Here is a 21,473-nt window from a genome sequence, read left to right on the forward strand (position 1 = left end):
AAGAATAGGCGATATCTGGTGCTCAAGGGGGGCTTACCTGGTTGCTCAGACAAGAAGGAGGGGTCGTCGGTGACGTAGTCGACCACAGGGGCATCAACATCATCACGGGGTCTACCGAAGAAAGTGCATAACAGGACAACAGGCAGAGCTAGACGCGTTCTAACGCGGTATGAGGTGATACCGGTGAAGGGGGGAAACATCCGGGAAAATATCCCCAGTGTTTCACGTTTTCAGACGGATGAATCGGAGGGGAAAAGTTGCGTGTTCGTTGTGCTAGGGATGCGTGGCGGATGAACGGGCTGCGTAGCCGGATTCATCTTGTCGTTCTGAGCAACTTTCATGTACAAAGTTTTTCCATCTGAACTACGGTTTATTTTATATTAATTTTAAAAGTTTTAAATTATTTTCTAATTTATTTTAATTTGAAAATTAAATATTAAATTGCTATGGGTACACAGAATTGTACCCAACATAATGTATGTGTGGCTGCCAGGTGGGGTCAAGGGCGGTCCAGTCAGCATTTGACCAGTCAACTATTGACTGGTCAACAGGGTCAAACAGGGCCCACCTGTCAAGGACTAGGTCAACCCAGTCAATAGTTTGACTGGCCAAACTGGACAGGTGGCCCACATGTCATTGACTGACAACTAATTAACCTAGTTAATTGCTTTAATTAACAGATTGATTAGGTTAAGTTGATTATTTTAATTAATTAATTAAACTTATTATTATTATTATTATTATTATTATTATTTTCTATTCTTTTTGTTTCAGGGGCGTGGGCCCCTCGTGTCATAGGCCAGAGGGGCCATAGCGAGGTGGGCATCAGGCGAAGCCCGATCAGACGACGGGCGCCTGGAGCTGGCGCAGCCCGGTTGGCCCCGGGCGCCGGCCAGGACGGAGGAGAGCGCCGACCAGGGAGCGCCGAGCGCAGCTAGGGGGGTGCCGTCGTGGGCGAGGCCGGCCAACCGCAGCGGCCGAGCGCGACGGCAACGAGGCGGCGAGCAGGGGCCGCGGCAGGTGACGCGGGCGCGCGCGGGAGGCGCGACCATGGCGGGGCGAGCGCGTGGCTGCAGATTGAGCGGGTGGACGCGGACCGAAGCAAGGGGGCGGTCGGAGCGGGCGCGCCGCGCGACTGCGGGGAGCCGCGACCAGGGAGGCTGCGCGGGGGGTGCAGGGGAGCAGCATCAGGGCACCGGTGCGCGACGGCGGACGTGGGCGAGCGCGACCTCACGGGGAGGAGGCTGCGGCCGTGTGCGCGAGCGTGGGGGGGGAGGGGGGAGAAGAGGGAGGCGGTGGCCTCACTGTGCGGAGCAGGGGTTGGGGCAATGGGCTTGACGGAAGTCGGAGACGACGGCGACGTTGGGGAGGAAGTCCGGCGAGGCGGCGTTCCGGGCGGCGAGGGCACGGTCGGTGAGGTGAGGCGAGGCGACGGGGGCTTCGGCGAGCGGGGAACTCCGGGGAGGAGGCGAGGCGTCGGCGGCGAGGTGACGCTGGCGTCGGGGCGCGGGGCGTTAGCGTCGCGAGGAGGGGGATGAGGACGAGCGACGAAGATGAGGTGGCGGCACCGACGACAGCGGGTGGCAGGGTGGCTCCGGCGGGGGTTCTGGGCGGCGGCGTCCGGTGCCTCGATCCGATCTGGATCGAGGGAGGTGAGGGAGAGCGAGTGTATCGAGAGGTGCGGGGAGAAGTAGGGATCGTGGGGGTAGGTTAGGGTTTCCAGGGTGTGGGGGTGGCCTATAGGCCAGGGGGTGGCCGGCTGGCCAATGGCCCAGTTGGGCCAAGGGGTCAAGTGGGGGGGGGGGGGTTCTCTTTCTCCTTTTCTCTTTTTTTGCTAGTTTTATTTTTCTGGTTTTGTATTTTCCTTTTCTTTTGTTTATTTTATTTCCTTTCTGTTTTAGCTTAGTTTCCTTTTATTTTTGATTTAGCAAAATACCAAAATGGCACCTAATTTGATGTTACCAAATATGCCAGTGCCACATTAACTAGCTACCTAATCTAAAATAGTTGTGTAATTGTTTATTATTTAAAAGTATTTAATTAATAGTTTTTGCTACTATTTTCGTTTTCTTATAGCATTTAAACGTTGTATAAAAGTATGGGTGCTTCACCATAATCACCTATGCATTATTTGGCACAACTCGGACAATTTGGTTTTAATATTTGAAAACTTTTATTATTTGCCTTCAATTGAATTTGAATTTGAATCGGTTTCGAACTAACACGAGATTAGCGATAGTAATCGAAGTGACATGGCATCATTAGCAGAGAATTACTGTAGCTTAATTATCCGGGCATCACAATTCTCCTCCACTACAAGAAATCTCGTCTCGAGATTTAAGAGGGGAGTAAGGGGGAAAGTTCTGGTTATGATATTCTAACGGATCTTCTCGAAGAAGTTCATCCCTTTCGTTGATGTCTTCAATTCTTTATTCCAATGCATCATGATAAACTTGTCATCATTTCTTCGGGAACTCTATCGTACTTACGAAAGGATAAGGGGCAGCTCAGCTACAACAGAATGCTTTTGAGGGAAACAATCTGGGGTTAACCCATGAATGGGCATAAGATTATCTCTCGAGTTGAACATATGAAATACATCGAGAGTAAGGTACGAAGGTACAATAAGAGGTTCCAAGCGGATAGATAGTTGCTCGAAGTCTGAACCAGAGTGAGGAAGGGGTTCAGAGTAGTGAGAGCAAGTATTGCGTCTGATACCAGAATAGAGCACTAGGAAGGTGGCCCATGAATTAAATATGAAGCTAAGCATGGAGAATAACCATTAGAAACAGTGTTGTATAGGAGAGTCAGGTTTCGTTCCTGGGAACTATGGGTTATGGGCCCACAACGTGGGTAAAAATTAGGAAGGGCGGTGACATCTTGCATGATCATGTAATCAAGGCATGTCAAAGGATAGCCTGTCAGTTATGTCGGCAACAACACCGGTACCAAGGGTGAGGGATGAAGAGAACCATATTCCTGCTTGTTGAACGAGGCGGACCAATAGGCAAAGTTCTCGTCCATCGGTGGTTACCGGAATGTCAACAACAATAGTAACAGGGTCTTACTGACAGAGTTGTACACTGAGGTGCTTATAAAAGCAGTGACGTATTACTGCTTAGATCATATAAACCTCAAGAAGGTTAAACAAAACAATGGAAAGGAAAAATGTGTTTAAACACATAATTCAGGGGTATATCCTTCTCAAAGACAAGCAAAGCATGATATCCATGACATGATATAATGTAGAAAACTCTTCAGGTAAGGGGAGAGAAATTTCATGGCATTACCCATACAATGGTATTTGGATAATTAAGCAGGAAACCTTTAGCATTGGGCTTCAAATGTTCTTGTTGAAAATCAGAGTACCATAGACGTGCTTTGAGATAGCATTGACATGGTCAACAGGTGAAGATCAGGCTTTGGAAACACAAAGGATCCATTAGGAATAACTGGTAGAATAAGTCTTACAATTTCCTCATGGAAGAATGGATAACCTTGCTGAAAAGGAATCTATAACAATAGGTCCTCAGGCCAAGTGTGCTAGGCACGTCATCACCTTACCAGGTCACATAAAGACCAATGTTATAACTCTTGGAAATATGTTCCAACCATCATATCAGACCGAGATTCAGATCTGATTGGGGTCAGGATACCTTAGACTCAGGATGCCTGAGAAGAAAAAGTTGCGACACAAATTGATGAGAAGACATCGTAAGATTCTCGGGAAATGAACTATGGAAGCGAGTTCCGATACAAGAGTTCATTAGTAAACCACGGAGAGAATGAGGAGGTGGCTGATGATCTCAGCGACAATTCATAGGGATTTCCAAAAGATGTATTTCCACAATTATGTGAACAAGGTGATAACATATGTCAGATCGAAATGATATAAGGAAGTATGCTCGGGGAAAACATACACCATTAAACATTGGTTGAAAAGTGGACCCGAAATATGGGCTTAGGTAGTACGATCAATGTTAGAATGGTGATGGTGAGAAGTATCACTATAGCAAGAATTAATAGCTAGAGCAATTCTCTCAACATCCTTGACATAAAAGATGGTAATACTCCAAGATAGAATCCTATTATAAGTTGGATAGGAAGGAACTCTAGGTGCAACACAAACCATGAACAAGTTTTGGGTCAGAGTGAATGCAAGAATGTTGTCGATGTTAATAAAAATCATCGAGGGGATAAGGATGGCATTTCACATCATGAATTCAATTGATATCCTGGAAGAGCTCAGAATGCTGATGATGATCACAACACATTTGTAGAGAGATCTCATGAAGATGTAATCAATCGGCGATGACATCAAGTCAAAGGAATGATGAAGCGAAAGGTTATTGTAACCAAGGATAGGAGTAGGACACTTACTCAAAATCAAGTTTGCTGTTCAAGGCGAAATGATATGACGAGGAAGATCGACGTAGGGTTAGCTCATCATCGGAAATTGTGCTCCGCAAAGGACCATGTAGCATAGTGAAATTTTAGTATGATAATGATATAGCCAAACAGGCTAGGAATGGCGTGGTCGGGTACAAACTCACAAGTAAAGAAGATTACTAAGAGTTGTTTAATCGCGATGCGGACTCGATTCAGTTATCGGTGTCCTTGAGGGTTTAATAACTCAGAGCCCGTGAAAAATTTGGAATCGATGAGAATGTAGTACTTGACAAAGAACTCATAAGAAGTTATGCAGTTCCGTGACAATCTCGAGATACCAGGGGGGTAATACTCGACGATAGACCAAAGTAAAGGTTGGACAGGTGTATTGATCCACAGAAGACAGTGCTTAAACTTTGCCCGAGAAATGGGATCAAGGAAGAACATATGGTCGGAACCACGATTGCCAAGGATCAATTCACAGATACCAGATGATATTATATCAGGGAAGTAGTTATTATTACAAGAAGCTTCCATGATAGGATCTACATCGTGTCCATGGGCATGAACACAAAGGTTCAAGGTCGACTCCCACTTCTTCAATGCATAACCTTCCATTCACCTCTCGTATTTCGAAAATGAAATTAGTTGTTAAAAGTTTTTACTTAGTGCAATGCCAGATAAGTATGACCCGTGAAACCTTTTGAGTTCACGCGGATTAGGGAAGGCGTAGGTTCAACCCATCGGTGCATCTTAGGAACATATACCAAAAACTTAAAGAGTAAATAACACAAGCTCGAAGGTAGAGCATGGTTGGCAAAAAGGAGAGGATGCAATTTACCAAAGGCATTATGTATCAGGGAAGAACTCACAAGGTGGTTAAATATGAGGGCACTATCGGATAACAATCCAGCAAAGGACTTGATGGTCCACAAAGGATCTGATGTGAGTATCGGTACTCAACCAGAGGAAGGAGGAACAAAAGGGCATCGGATTATAGAAACAACTGACTAATTCAAAGCTCAAATGCAAAGGAATTATGATTCCAAATCGAAGGATCGGAAGCAGACACTCTGATCAAGTATGGATAAGTTGAATAGACTTAGGGGCACAATCGATGGCAATTGATTGGTCGAGAACCAGCTCTTGTTCAAAATGATGCCTGAGCCGGAAGGATGAATACTAGGACCTGATTGAGGATTGCGAGCATTCACAACATATCGAATCAAGGGACTCAAAATGATAATGACAAAGGATGCCAATAACATTACCATACTTATGGGATTAACCATAATGCAAGCAAGCAAGAATTTCAAGAACAATAGGCTGTTAAGGATCGGAAGATCAAATGGTATTTCGAAGACTTCTGTGAAACACATGAACAACTGGGAGCTAGTGGATACTCGGTAAGTGCGAGAAAGTATCCGTAGGGGTATTCATGTGGCAAAGAACTGCAAGGCAGTAGGCACAAAGTATTCTCTGGACAATAGAGAGAATATCGGGGTATCTTGTAATAACAAGATCGACGGGGAATGATTGTATGAATGACAAGTGTATGTCATTATTCATATGGGTATACTGGTAATATGAAACTGAAAAGGGTAGAGGGTATAAGGGTCTCGAGAAGCATCGAAGAGTATCTTCAAAATCTTCTGGGCAGCAGGTGATCATCTGTAGTAAGGGGCTCTCCGACAGGAAGTGGTTACGAGATCCTAGGGTTAGAATTAGTAAAATCATTTAACCTGAATAGAAAGGAGTTTCCCGGAGTAAAGATCGAGGAGTAAAAGATCCTAATACCACCCAATGGCGACGTGGACCCATAAGCCACACAACCATGTTAGTAAAAGTTTTGTAATGACTAGACTCAACTTCAGCCAAGAAGTATGAAGGGGGACTCCTACAGGCAGTCGGCTCTGATACCAACTTGTGACGGCCCCGATTCAATCATACACTAATCATACACGCAAACGTGTATGATCAAGATCAGGGACTCACGGGAAGATATCACAACACAATTCTACAAATAAAATAAGTCATACAAGCATCATATTACAAGCCAGGGGCCTCGAGGGCTCGAATACAAGTGCTCGATCATAGACGAGTCAGCGAAAGCAACAATATCTGAGTACAGACATAAGTTAAACAAGTTTGCTTAAGAAGGCTAGCACAAACTGTGATACAGATCGAAAGAGGCGCAGGCCTCCTGCCTGGGATCCTCCTAAACTACTCCTGGTCGTCGTCAGCGGCCTGCACGTAGTAGTAGGCACCTCCCGAGTAGTAGCAGTCGTCATCGACAGTGGCGTCTGGCTCCTGGACTCCAATGTCTGGTCGCATCAATCGGGTATAGGAAAGGGGAAAAGGGGGAGCAAAGCAACCGTGAGTGCTCATCCAAAGTACTCACAAGCAAGGAACTACACTACATATGAATGCATTGGTATCAAATGTAAAAGGGGTAACATATGTGGACTGAACTGAAGAATGCCAGAATCAGAGGGGGATAGCTAGTCCTGTCGAAGACTACGCTTCTGGCCACCTCCATCTTGTAGCAGAAGAAGAGACTAGATGGTAAGTTCACCAAGTAGCATCGCATAGCATAATCCTAACCGGCGATCCTCCCCTCGTCGCCCTGTTAGAGAGCGATCACCGGGTTGTATCTGGCACTTGGAAGGGTGTGTTTTATTAAGTAACCGGTTCTAGTTGTCATAAGGTCAAGGTACAACTCCAAGTCGTCCTGTTACCAAAGATCACGGCTATTCGAATAGATAAACTTCCCTGCAGGGGTGCACCACATTTCCCAACATGCTCGATCCCCTTTGTCCGGACACACTTTCCTGGGTTATGCCCGGCCTCGGAAGATCAACACGTCGCAGCCCTACCTAGGCACAACAGAGAGGTCAGCACGCCGGTCTAAATCCTATGGCGCAGGGGTCTGGGCCCATCGCCCATTGCACACCTGCATGTTGCGAGGGCGGTCAGAAGCAGACCTAGCCCCCTTAACACAAGAGTAGGCTTACGGTCCAATCCGGCGCGCGCCACTCAGTCGTTGAAGTCATGAAGGCTTCGGCTGATACAACGACGTCGAGTGCCCATAACTGTTTCCGCGTAGTTGGTTAGTGCGTATAGGCCAGTAGCCAGACTCAGATCAAATACCAAGATCTCGTTAAGCATGTTATTTTGAAGTAACCGCGGACGCCGACCAGGGCCAGGCCCACCTCTCTCCTAGGTGGTCTCAACCTGCCCTGTCGCTCTGCCACAAAGTAACCATCAGGGGGCTGTCGGGAACCCAGGACCATCACTACCTGGATGGAACCACCTGCCCCTTCAGCCCCCATCTCCGAATCACTTGCGGGTACTCAGCGAGCCGACCCGACTTTAGTCACAACATGTATCATGTGTAATATATATAGTGTATATACCCGTGATCACCTCCCAAGTGATCACGGCCCGATAGTATAGCATGGCAGACGGACAAGAATGTAGGGCCATTGATGATAAGTAGCAACCTATACTAAGCATTTATGATTGCAGGTAAAGTATCAACAGTAGTAGCAAGGACAGGCTATGCATCAGGATAGGATTAACAGAAGTAGTAACATGCTACACTACTCTATTGCAAGCAGTAGAGATAAGAATAGGCAATATCTGGTGATCAAGGGGGCTTGCCTAGTTGCTCAGACAAGGAGGGGTTGTCGGTGACGTAGTCGACCACAGGGGCATCAACATCATCACGGGGTCTACCGAAGAGAAGAGGGGGGAGAAACAGTAAATACATAGCAAGCAAGTGCATAACAGGACAACAGGCAGAGCTAGACGTGTTCTAACGCGGTATGAGGTGATACCGGTGAAGGGGGAAACATCCGGGAAAATATCCCCGGTGTTTCGCGTTTTCAAACAAATGAATCGTAGGGGAAAAGTTGCATGTTCGTTGTGCTAGGGATGCATGGCGGACGAACGGGCTGCGTAACCGGATTCGTCTCGTCGTTCTGAGCAACTTTCATGTACAAAGTTTTTCCATCCGAACTACGGTTTATTTTATATTAATTTTAAAGTTTTAAATTATTTTCTAATTTATTTTAATTTGAAAATTAAATATTAAATTGCTATGGGTACACAGAATTGTACCCAACAGAATGTATGTATGGCTGGCAGGTGGGGTCAAGGGCGGTCTAGTCAGCATTTGACCAGTCAACTGTTGACTGGTCAACAGGGTCAAACAGGGCCCACCTGTCATGGACTGGGTCAATCCAGTCAACAGTTTGACTGGTCAAACTGGACAGGTGGCCCACATGTCATTGACTGACAACTAATTAACCTAGTTAATTGGTTTAATTAACAGATTGATTAGGTTAAGTTTATTATTTTGATTAATTAATTAAACTTATTATTATTATTATCTTCTATTTTTTTTGTTTCAGGGGCGTGGGCCCCTCGTGTCATAGGCCAGAGGGGCCATAGCGAGGTGGGCATCGGGCGAAGCCCGATCAGATGACGGGCGGCTGGAGCGGGCGCAGCCCGGTTGGCCCCGAGCGCCGGCCAGGGAGCGCCGAGCGCAGCCAGGGGAGTGCCGTCATGGGCGAGGCTGGCCGACCGCAGCGGCCGAGCGCGACGGCAGCGAGGCGGTGAGCAGGGGCCGCGACAGGTGACGCGGGCGCTAGCGGGAGGCGCGACCATGGCGGGGCGAGCGCGTGGCTGCAGATTGAGCGGGCGGACGCAGACCGAAGCGAGGGGGCGGTCGGAGCGGGCGCGCCGCGCGGCTGCAGGGAGCCGTGGCCAGGGAGGCTGCGTGTGGGGTGCAGGGAAGCAGCATCAGGGGTGCCGGGGCGCGACGGCGGGCGCGGGCGAGCGCGGCCTCGAGGGGAGGAGGCCGCGGCCGTGTGCGCGAGCACGAGGGGGGGAGGAGAAGAGGGAGGTCGTGGCCTCACCGTGCGGAGCAGGGGTCGGGGCAATGGGCTTGACGGAGGTCGGGGACGACGGCGATGTTGGGGAGGAAGTCCGGCGAGGCGGCGTTCCGTGGGGGGGGGGGTTCTCTTTCTCCTTTTTTTGCTAGTTTTGTTTTTCTGGTTTTGTATTTTCCTTTTCTTTTATTTATTTTATTTCCTTTCTGTTTTAGCTTAGTTTCCTTTTATTTTTGATTTAGCAAAATATCAAAATGGCACCTAATTTGATGTTACCAAATATGCCACTGCCACATTAACTAGCTACCTAATCTAAAATAGTTCTGTAATTGTTTATTATTTAAAAGTATTTAATTAATAGTTTTTGCTACTATTTTAGTTATCTTATAGCATTTAAACGTTGTACTCCCTCCGGTCCTTTTTACTCTACATATTAGAATTCTGTGAAGTCAAACTTCACAAAGTTTGATCGTATTTATATGAAAATATATCAACATCTGCCATGCTAAAGTTATATAATATGTAACTTTAAGTCATGACACATCTAGTTGTATTGATTTCAGATTGTGAATGTTGACACTTTTTTGTACAAAGCCGGTCAAACTTTATGAGCCTTGACTTCAGTCAAATCTTATATGCGAACTAAAAAGGACCGGAGGGAGTATAAAAGTATGGGTGCTTCACCATAATCACATATGCATTATTTGGCACAACTCAAACAATTTGGTTTTAATATTTGAAAACTTTTATTATTTTCCTTTAATTGAATTTGAATTTGAATCGGTTTCGAACTAACACGAGATTAGCGATAGTAATCGAAGTGATGTGGCATCATTAGCAGAGAATTACTGTAGCTTAATTGTTTGCTAATAAGAGTGCTCCTACTGATCCTAATGATATGCCTTTGTCTACTTTGATTGAGAATAATAATGAATCTATGGATGTGAATTTTGTTGGTAGGAACAATTTTGGTAACAACGCGTATAGAGGTAATTTTAATTCTAGGCCATTTCCTAGTAATTCCTCTAATAATTATGGTAATTCCTACAACAATTCTTATGGAAATTATAATAAGATTCCCTCTTATTTTGAATCTAATATTAAAGAATTTATTAGTTCGCAAAAGAGTTTCAATGCTTTGATTGAAGAAAAATTGCTTAAGATTGATGAGTTGGCTAGGAACGTGGATAGAATTTCTCTTGATGTTGATTCTTTGAAACTTAGATCTATTACACCTAAGCATGATATCAATGAGTCTCTCAAATCCATGAGAATTTCCATTTATGAGTGCAAAGAAAGAACCGCTAGGATGCGTGCAAAAAGAGATTGCTTTGTGAAAGCGTGTTCTTCTAGTTTTCATGATAATAGGGATGAAGATCTAAAAGTGATTGATGTGTCCCCTATTAAATCATTGTTTTGCAATATGAATCTTGATAATGATGGGACTAGAGATGAGTCAACTTTAGTTAGAAGGCATCCCAAAAATTCGGAGTTTTTAGATCTTGATGCAAAAATTGATAAAAGTGGGATTGAAGAGGTCAAAACTTTAGATAGCAACAAACCCACTATCTTGGATTTCAAGGAATTTAATTATGATAATTGCTCTTTGATAGATTGTATTTCCTTGTTGCAATTTGTGCTAAATTCTCCTCATGCTTATAGTCAAATAAAGCTTTTACTAAACATATCGTTGATGCTTTGATGCAATCTTATAATGAAAAACTTGAGTTGGAAGTTTCTATTGCTAGAAAACTTTATGATGAGTGGGAACCTACAATTCAAATAAAAATGAAAGATCATGAATGCTATGCTTTGTGTGATTTGGGTGCTAGTGTTTCCACAATCCCAAAAACTTTGTGTGATTTGCTAGGTTTCCGTGAATTTGATGATTGTTCTCTAAACTTGCACCTTGCGGATTCCACTATTAAGAAACCTATGGGAAAGATTAATGATGTTCTTATTGTTTCAAATAGGAATTATGTGCCCATATATTTCATTGTTCTTGATATAGATTGCAATCCTTCATGTCCTATTATTCTTGGTAGACCTTTCCTTAGAACAATTGGTGCAATTATTAATATGAAGAAAGGGAATATTAGATTCCAATTTCCGTTAAGGAAAGGCATGGAACACTTCTCTAGAAAGAAAATTAAATTACCATATGAATCTGTTATAAGAGCCACTTATGGATTGCCTACCAAAGATGGCAATACCTAGATCTATCTTCGCTTTTGTGCCTAGCTAGGGGCGTTAAACGATAGCGCTTGTTGGGAGGCAACCCAATTTTATTTTTATTCCTTGCTTTTTGCTCCTGTTTAGTAATAAAATAATTTATCTAGTCTATGTTTTGGTTGTGTTTTTTTGTGTTTAATTAGTGTTTGTGCCAAGTAGAACCGTTGGGAAGACTTGGGGGAAGTCTTTTTGATCTTGCTGTAAAAAAAGAAGCTTAAGCGCTCACGAGAATTGCTGCCATTTTTTATTGGAGAGTGCTATTTAGTTAATTATTTCTGCAGATGATTAATAGATAAATTCCTCAAGTCCAGAAATTTATTTTAGAATTTTTGGGGATCCATAAGTTTGTGTTAGCTACGGATTACTACAGACTGTTCTGTTTTTTGACAGATTCTATTTTTCGTCTGTTGTTTGCTTATTTTGATGAATCTATGGCTAGTAATGGAGTTTAGAAACCATAGAGAAGTTCGAATACAGTATGTTTAACACCAATATAAATAAATAATGAGTTTATTATAGTACCTTGAAGTGGTGTTTTGTTTTCTTTCGCTAACGGAGCTCACGAGATTTTCTTGTTAAGTTTTGTGTTGTGAAGTTTTCAAGTTTTGGGTAAAGATTTGATGGATTATGGAAGAAGGAGTGGCAAGGGCCTAAGCTTGGGGACTCCCAAGGCACCCTAAGGTAAATCCAAGGACACCAAAAAGCCTAAGCTTGGGGATGCCCCGGAAGGCATCCCCTCTTTTGTCTTCGTTCATCAGTAACTTTACTTGGAGCTATATTTTTATTCACCACATGATATGTGTTTTGCTTGGAGCGTCTTGTATGATTTGAGTCTTTGATTTTTATTTTACCACAATCATCCTTGCTGTACACACCTTTTGAGAGAGACACACATGAATCGGAATTTATTAGAATACTCTATGTGCTTCACTTATATCTTTTGAGCTATATAGTTTTTGCTCTAGTGCTTCACTTATATCTTTTAGAGCACGGTGGTGGTTTTATTTTATAGAAATAATTGATCTATCATGCTTCACTTATATTATTTTGAGAGTCCTTTAGAACAACATGGCAATTTGCTTTTAGGCATAATAAAAACTTTCATATAAGTGCATTGAATACTAAGAGAAGTTTGATACTTGATGATTGTTTTGAGATATGGAGATGGTGATATTAGAGTCATGGTAGTTGAGTAGTTGTGAATTTGAGAAATACTTGTGTTGAAGTTTGTGATTCCCGTAGCATGCACGTATGGTGAACCGTTATGTGATGAAGTCGGAGCATGATTTATTTATTGATTGCCTTCCTTATGAGTGGCGGTCGGGGACGAGCGATGGTATTTTCCTACCAATCTATCCCCCTACGAGCATGTGCGTAGTACTTTGTTTTGATAACTAAAAGATTTTTACAATAAGTATGTGAGTTCTTTATGACTAATGTTGAGTCCATGTATTATACGCGCCCTCACCCTTCCACCATTGCTAGCCTCTAGTATCGCGCAACTTTCGCCGGTATCATACTGATACGTCCATTTTGCATCATGCTTTTATATCGATATTTATTGCATTATGGACTGTTATTTCACTTTATAACACAATACTTATGGCTATTCTCTCTTATTTTACAAGGTTTACATAAGGAGGGAGAATGCCGGCAGCTGGAATTCTGGTCTGGAAAAGGAGCAAATATTAGAGACCTATTCTGCGCAACTCCAAAAGTCCTGAAACTCCACGGAACGTCTTAAAAGAAATAAAGAAAAATCCACGCCAAAGATGAAGGCCAGGGGGCTCACACCCTGCTCACGAGGGTGGGGGGCGCCCCCCCTAGGGCGCGCCCCCTATCTCGTGGGCCCCCTGGTGGCTCTCCGACGCCCATCTTCTCCTATATGAGGTCTTTCGATGAGAAAAAAATAAGAAGGAACTTTTCAGGACGAGACTCCGCCGCCACGATGCGGAACCTTGGCGGATCCAATCTAGAGCTCCGACAGAGCTGTTCTGCCGGGGATACTTCCTTCCCGGAGGGGGAAATCATCACCATCGTCATCACCAACGCTCCTCTCATCGGGAGAGGGCAATCTCCATCAACATCTTCACCAACACCATCTCATCTCCAAACCCTAGTTCATATCTTGTATCCAATTCTTGTCTCAAAGTTCGGGATTGGTGCTAGTAGGTTGCTAGTAGTGTTGATTACTCCCTGTAGTTGATGCTAGTTGGTTTAATTGGTGGAAGATCGTATGTTCAGATCCTATATGCATATTATTACCCCTCTGATTATGAACATGAATATGCTTTGTGAGTAATTACGTTCGTTCCTGAGGACAAGGGAGAAGTCTTGCTATGAGTAGTCATGTGAATTTGGTATTCGTTTGATATTTTGATAAGATGTAGGTTGTCTAGCCTCTAGTGGTGTTATGTGAACATCGACTACATAACACTTCACCATTATTTGGGCCTAGAGGAAGGCATTGGGAAGTAATAAGTAGATGATGGGTTGCTAGAGTGACAGAAGCTTAAACCCTAGTTTATGCGTTGCTTCGTAAGGGGCTGATTTGGATCCATATGTTTCATGCTATGGTTAGGTTTACCTTAATACTTTTGTTGTAGTTGTGGATGCTTGCAATAGAGGTTAATCATAAGTGGGATGTTTGTTCAAGTAAGAACAGTACCCAAGCACTGGTCCACCCACATATCAAATTATCAAATTATCGAACGCGAATCATATGAACGTGATGAAAACTAGCTTGACGATATTCCCAGGTGTCCTCGGGAGCGCTTTTCCTATTATAAGAGTTTGTTCTGGCTTGTCCTTTGCTACAAAAGGATTGGGCCACCTTGCTGCACTTTATTTACTTTTGTTACTTGTTGCTCGTTACAATTTATCATATCACAAAACTATCTGTTACCACTTATTTCAGTACTTGCGGAGAATACCTTGTTGAAAACCGCTTATCATTTCCTTCTGCTCCTCGTTGGCTTCGACACTCTTACTTATCGAAAGGACTATGATAGATCCCCTATACTTGTGGGTCATCAAGACTCTTTTGTGGCGCCGTTGCCGGGGAGTGTAGCGCCTTTGGTTGGTGGAATTTGGTAAGGAAAAATTTATATAGTGTGCTGAAATTTATTGTCACTTGTTACTATGGAAAGTAATTCTCTGGGGGGCTTGTTCGGGGTATCTTCACCCCGTCCAGTAGAGCAAAGAGTTTCTCCTCAACCTACTGAACCTATTGAAAATGAAACTCCTTTTGAATTTCCTGCGGCTATGATGGAAAAACTGCTAGCTAACCCTTTTACAGGAGATGGAACAAAGCATCCCGATGAGCACTTAATATATGTGGATGAAGTTTGTGGATTATTTAAGTTTGTAGGTATACCCGATGATGTTGCTAAGAATAAGGTCTTCCCTTTATCTTTGAAGGGAGACGCATTGATATGGTATAGGCTATGTGATGATATGAGATTCTGGGACTATAAAAGATTGAAGTTGGAATTTCATCAAAAGTATTACTGAGGGAGTCCTGGATTAGGGGGTGTCCGGATGGCCGGACTATACCTTTAGCCGGACTCCTGGACTATGAAGATACAAGATTGAAGACTTCGTCCCGTGCCCGGGAGGGACTTTCCTTGGCGTGGAAGGCAAGCTTGGCGATACGAATATGCAGATCTCCTACCATTGTAACCGACTCTATGTAACCCTAACCCTACCCGGTGTCTATATAAACCGGAGGGTTTTAGTCCGTAGGACAACATACACATCAACAATCATACCATAGGCTAGCTTCTAGGGTTTAGCCTCCTCGATCTCGTGGTAGATCTACTCTTGTACTACCCATATCATCAATATTAATCAAGCAGGACGTAGGGTTTTACCTCCATCGAGAGGGCCCGAACCTGGGTAAAACTTCGTGTCCCTTGTCTCCTGTTACCATCCGGTCTAGACGCACAGTTCGGGACCCCCTACCCGAGATCCTCCGGTTTTGACACCGACATTGGTGCTTTCATTGAGAGTTCCTCTCTGTCGTCGCCGTCAGGCTCGATGGCTCCTACGATCATTGATAGCGATGCAGTCCAGGGTGAGACCTTCCTCCCCGGACAGATCTTCGTCTTCGGCGGCTTCGCACTACGGGCCAATTCGCTTGGCCGCCTGGAGTAGATCGAAAGCTACGCCCCTGGCCGTTAGGTCAGATTTGGAAATTAAACTACACGGCTGACATCCGCGGGGACTTGATCTTCGACGGATTCGAGCCACTGCCGAGCGCGCCGCACTGTCACGACGAGCATGATCTAGCTCTGCCACCGAACAGTGCCTCTGGAGGCCGCACCCGCATCGGCTCCGACCCTTGATTCGGAGCCAAATGCGTCCGATCGAGGATGGGCAGATGGACGCCACCTCGGGGGCTGCGACCCCAACGACGATTGAGCCAAGCACCAGCCCCGTACTCTGCGAGACTCCGTGACTCCAAGGAGCCGGACTCCTCTCCGGACTCCGAACCCTCCGCGCCCCTACCGATCGAATCCGATTGGGCTCCGATCATGGAGTTCACTGCCGGGACATCTTTCAGCACTCGCCTTTCGGCGATATCCTGAAGTCACTGAAGTCTCTCTCTTTATCAGGAGAGCCCTGGCCGGACTACGGTCAGCAAGGTGGGGTACGGACGATGAAGAAATTCAAAGCCCAGCCACCACCCACTTTATAGCCACTATCGACGAAATAACCGACATGCTCGACTTCGACTCTGAGGACATCGACGGTATGGACGCCGATGAAGGAGATGATGAAGAACCAGTGCCTACTAGGCCTTGAAAAGCCACCTCATCGTATGATATATACATGGTGGACACCCCAAAAGAGGGAGATGGCGATGGAACAGCGGAGGATGATCCCTCCAAGAAACACTAAGCGCCAGCGTCAGCGGCGCCGCTCAAAATCCCGCCAAAACAAACACGGTGATTCCAGCACGGGAGATAATAATACTCCCGAAAGCGCCAAAGAAAACCCCCTCCAGCAAGATTTAGCACAGGAGGATGGAGAAACCATCCCTCATGAGAGAGCGGCAGACAGAGAGGTCGAAGACGATAATTATATGCCTCCCTCCGAAGACGAGGCAAGCCTCGACAACGACGAATTCGTCGTGCCAGAGGATCCCGTCGAGCAAAAGCGTTTTCAATGCAGGCTTATGGCCACGGAAAGAAGCCTCAAGAAAAAACAACAACAACTTAGAGCTGATCAAGATTTGCTAGTCGACAGATGGACTGAAGTCCTTGCGGCCGAAGAACATAAACTCGAACGCCCCTCCAAGAGCTACCCAAAGCGCAGGTTGCTACCCCGATTAGAGGAGGAAGCACTTGATGCGGCCGACCGGCCACCTCGTGGTCGCGACAGAGAGGCCTCTCGGCCCTCCACTCAAGCCGCACCCCGTACCAAGGCACGGGAATATGCGCCGGACTTACGAGACATGTTGGAGGACAAGGCAAGGCAAACAAGATCGATCTATGGATCGCGTGGGCTCCCCACGGCTCGAGACGGTAACCGTCACGCCGGCCACAAATTCGGCGGGGCCGAACAAAGTAGACAAGGCTCATTGGAGCTACGTCATGATATAGCCCAGTACAGAGGCGCCGCACACCCACTCTGCTTTACAGACGAAATAATGGATCATCAAATCCCCGAGGGTTTCAAACCCGTAAACATCGAATCATATGATTGCACAACAGATCCCGCAGTATGGATCGAGGATTATCTCCTCCATATCCACATGGCCCGCAGCGATGATTTCCACGCCATCAAATACCTCCCACTCAAGCTTAAAGGACCAGCTCGGCATTGGCTTAACAGCTTGCCAACAAGATCAATCAGTTGTTGGGAGGACCTGGAAGCCGCATTCCTCGACAATTTCCAGGGCACTTACGTGCGACCCCCAGACGCCGATGACCTAAGTCATGTAATTCAGCAGCCAGAGGAATCGGCCAGGCAATTCTGGACACGGTTCCTAACAAAGAAAAATCAAATAGTCGACTGTCCGGACGCTGAGGCCCTAGCAGCCTTCAAATACAATATCCGTGATGAGTGGCTGGCCCGGCACCTTGGACAGGAAAAGCCGAAATCTATGGCAGCACTCACAACACTCATGACCCGCTTTTGCACGGGAGAAGACAGCTGGCTTGCTCGTAGCAACAATATGACCAAGAACCCTGGTAATTCGGACACCAGGGACAGTAGTGGAAGGTCGCGTCGCAACAAGCAGATGCGCCGCATTAACGGCGACAATGCTGAGGATACGACAGTTAATGCCGGATTCAGAGGCTCTAAATCCGGTCAGCGGAAAAAGCCATTCAAAAGGAATCCTAGGGGCCCGTCCAGTTTGGACCGAATACTCGACCGCTCGTGCCAGATACATGGCACCCCCGAAAAGCCAGCCAATCACACCAACAGGGATTGTTGGGTGTTCAAGCAGGCAGGCAAGTTAAACGCCGAAAATGAAAACAAGGGGCTGCATAGCGATGACGACGAGGAGCCCCGGACGCCGAACAACAGTGGACAGAAGGGTTTTCCCCCACAAGTGCGGACGGTGAACATGATATACGCAACCCATGTCCCCAAAAGGGAGCGGAAGTGTGCGTTAAGGGACGTATACACGGTAGAGCCAGTCGCCCCAAAGTTCAACCCATGGTCCTCCTGCCCGATCACCTTTGATCGAAGGGACCATCCCACTAGCATCCGTCATGGCGAATTCGCCGCATTGGTTCTAGACCCAATTATTGACGGATTTCATCTCACTAGAGTCCTTATGGACGGCGGCAGTAGCCTGAACCTGCTTTACCAGGATACAGTGCGAAAAATGGGCATAGATCCCTCGAGGATTAAGCCCACCAAAACGACCTTTAAAGGCGTAATACCAGGTGTAGAGGCCAACTGTACAGGCTCAGTCACACTTGAAGTGGTCTTCGGATCTCCGGATAATTTCCGAAGTGAGGAGTTAATCTTCGACATAGTCCCGTTTCGCAGTGGCTATCACGCACTGCTCGGGCGAACCGCATTCGCTAAGTTCAATGCGGTACCGCATTACGCATACCTTAAGCTCAAGATGCCAGGCCCGCGAGGAGTAATTACGGTCAATGGAAACACGGAACGCTCCCTCCAAACGGAGGAGCACACGGCGGCCCTTGCAGCGGAAGTTCAAAACAGCCTCTCCAGGCAGTTCTCCAGTCCAGCCACTAAACGACCGGACACCGTCAAGCGCGCCCGGAGTAACCCACAACAAGACCGCCTGGCACGATCCGAGCAGGCGTAGCAATGCGGCCCCAACCCCAACCCTCGCAAAAAGGCGACGCCAGTACTTCGCATACATAACTACTCTCTAGAGATACCATGGGCACAGGGGGAGGGGCACCAACACGGCATGCCCAAAACACGGCTTAAACCGTACCAGGGGCTGCCGATTTCTTAATTTTCTCTTACTTTCAGGACTTCATCTTTCGGAAGGCCTGTTCGGCAGTTCAATTGCCTCACAAACGATGCAAGAACCAGGGAAGCAGACAAGCCACGCCGCACTACGGAACTCCCAGGTGGTCTCTATCACGAGCAGTATACCCGTTCCGCATACTATTCCGCAGGCTGCCCCTGGAACGGACATGTTAACTAGTCCAACCTTCCACTTATCGCATTATTTGTATCGTTCTGCTTTGATCACAGCCCCTTTTTAATAAACAATGCATAGCTTTCGTCTATTTTTGCATTACCTTTTTTCTTTATATATGTTCCTTAACGACATGTTGCACCCGTACACGCTGGTACGGCCAAAATACGCCAGGGGCTTTAGTACCCCTCAATATGGTGTGAGAAGTCCGAACACTTTAACAAGTGCGGCACCCCGAACTTATAGCATTATATGCATCAGCTCTGAATCATGTCTTGGGTCAATAGTTGGGTTTGCCCGGCTCCTATGTTTTGGTGCCTTACGTTCCGCTATATCGGCTAAGGTAGCACTAGGAGAACCACTGCGATTGTGCCCCGGTTGAGCTGGGTCGAGCACCTCAGTGGAGAAAGCTAAAACTGACTTTCATGATGAAGCAAGAGCTGGTCACTGTTCGAGAGGTTTTTCCGAGTCCCTAAAGACTTATGCCGCTTAGGGCGAGGGGCCGGCTCTGTCCGGCCAAGGCATGGATAGCGCCCCGAACTTGGTCTTCCGAATACCAGGGGCTTTGCCGAAATTTAAAATTATAGAATTCTATGGCTAAGTGAGAGTGTTCACGCATTATAGTCCGATTGCCTTGTTCGTTGGGCTGAGCGCCTCCCTCGAAGGACCCAAACATGGGAAAAAGAGCGCTCAGGTTTACCCCCGAACACCCCAGCACTAGCGGCACGGGGGCAGAAGCCGACGACTCGCCATCTCTCAGAATTGATAAACAGCCACACAGAAGGTAATATTTTAAATTCCAATAGCATTGCTTAGCGCATATAAACAAGTTTTCAGCGCACAGGACAAAACGGGCAAGTTTCACTCAAAAATTGCATCCCCAGAACATTCATCCACCACAAGGCGAGCACCCTTCATAACGTCCTTATAGTAATTCCCGGGCTTGCGATGCTCTTTCCCCGGTGGTGGCCCGTCCTTCACAAGCTTCTCAGCATCCAGCTTGCCCCAGTGCACCTTAGCATGGGCAAGGGCCCTACGGGCACCCTCAATGCAGACGGAGCGCTTGATGACTTCGAGCCTTGGATAGGCCTCCACCAGCCGCCGCACCAGCCCGAAGTAGCTCCCAGGCAGAGCACCTCCAGGCCACAGCCGAACAATGAGGCCCTTCATGGCCTGTTCGGCCGCCTTGTGGAGCTCGACCAGTTGCTTCAGCTGGTCGCTCAGGGGCACGGGGTGTGCGGCCTCATCGTACTGAGACCAGAACACCTTCTCCATCGAGCTGCCCTCCTCGGCTCGATAGAATGCGGCGGCATCGGACACACTCCGGGGAAGATCTGCGAATGCTCCTGGAGAGCTCCGGATTCGGGTAAGTAACAAGTAACTCACGTTTATGTGTTTGCTTTGCATAAAGAATGCCTTACCCGCCGCTATCTTCTTCACCTCATCCAACTCCTGGAGGGTCTTCTGGGATTCAGCCTTGGCAGATTTGGCATTCTCAATAGCCACCGCGAGCTCGGACGCTTGCGTCTTTGAGTCAAGCTCCAAACTCTCATGTTTTTCCATGAGAGCCTGGAGCTCTTGCCGCACCTTGCCAACCTCGGCCTCATATTTCTCCCGCTCGATGCGCTCTGAGGCTGCACTCTTCTCGGCCTCGACCAGCGCTTTCTTAAGGGTCGCCACTTCAGACGTGGCCCCTACAATAGCCACGATAATCCTGTCATTCTTTGCCATTGCACCTTTTTATATATATTTTTAACAAGGTATTTCTTACCTTCATTGTCCTCGAGCTGCTTCTTGGCACGTTCGAGCTCTTGCTCGGACCGCTCGAGGTTCTGCTTTAGCGTGTCCACTTCCGCAGTCAGTGCGACGGGCGCAAGCAGGGAAGCCTGCATATGCATATTGACTCATTTTTGTTAGACTCCTGCGAATTCTATTTGATCCTCTATTCGACTTTTCTTCCCGAACACCAAACAGAGCATCAGGGGCTACTGTCTATGCGGTACTATTATTTACACTTTGTTTACTTACCTCAAAGCCTGTCAAAAGGCTAGTACAAGCTTCAGTCAGTCCGTCTTTGGCGGACTGAACCTTCTGGACCACCGCACTCATAATAGCGCGGTGCTCCTCGTCGATGGAGGCGCCTTGGAGTGCCTCCAACATATTGTCCGGCGCCTCCGGTTTGACGGAGGCCGCCAGCACGATGGACTTGCTCCTCTTGGAAGGAGGTCCCCCACCGGACTCTGGAACCTTTGAAGGTTCCGGAGCGGTGTCCAGCCTAGAGCCGGACTTGGAACCCTGAGGGGTTCCATCCCCTTTAC

Source organism: Triticum urartu, chromosome 4, assembly GCF_003073215.2.
Source record: "Triticum urartu cultivar G1812 chromosome 4, Tu2.1, whole genome shotgun sequence".
Taxonomy (NCBI): domain Eukaryota; kingdom Viridiplantae; phylum Streptophyta; class Magnoliopsida; order Poales; family Poaceae; genus Triticum; species Triticum urartu.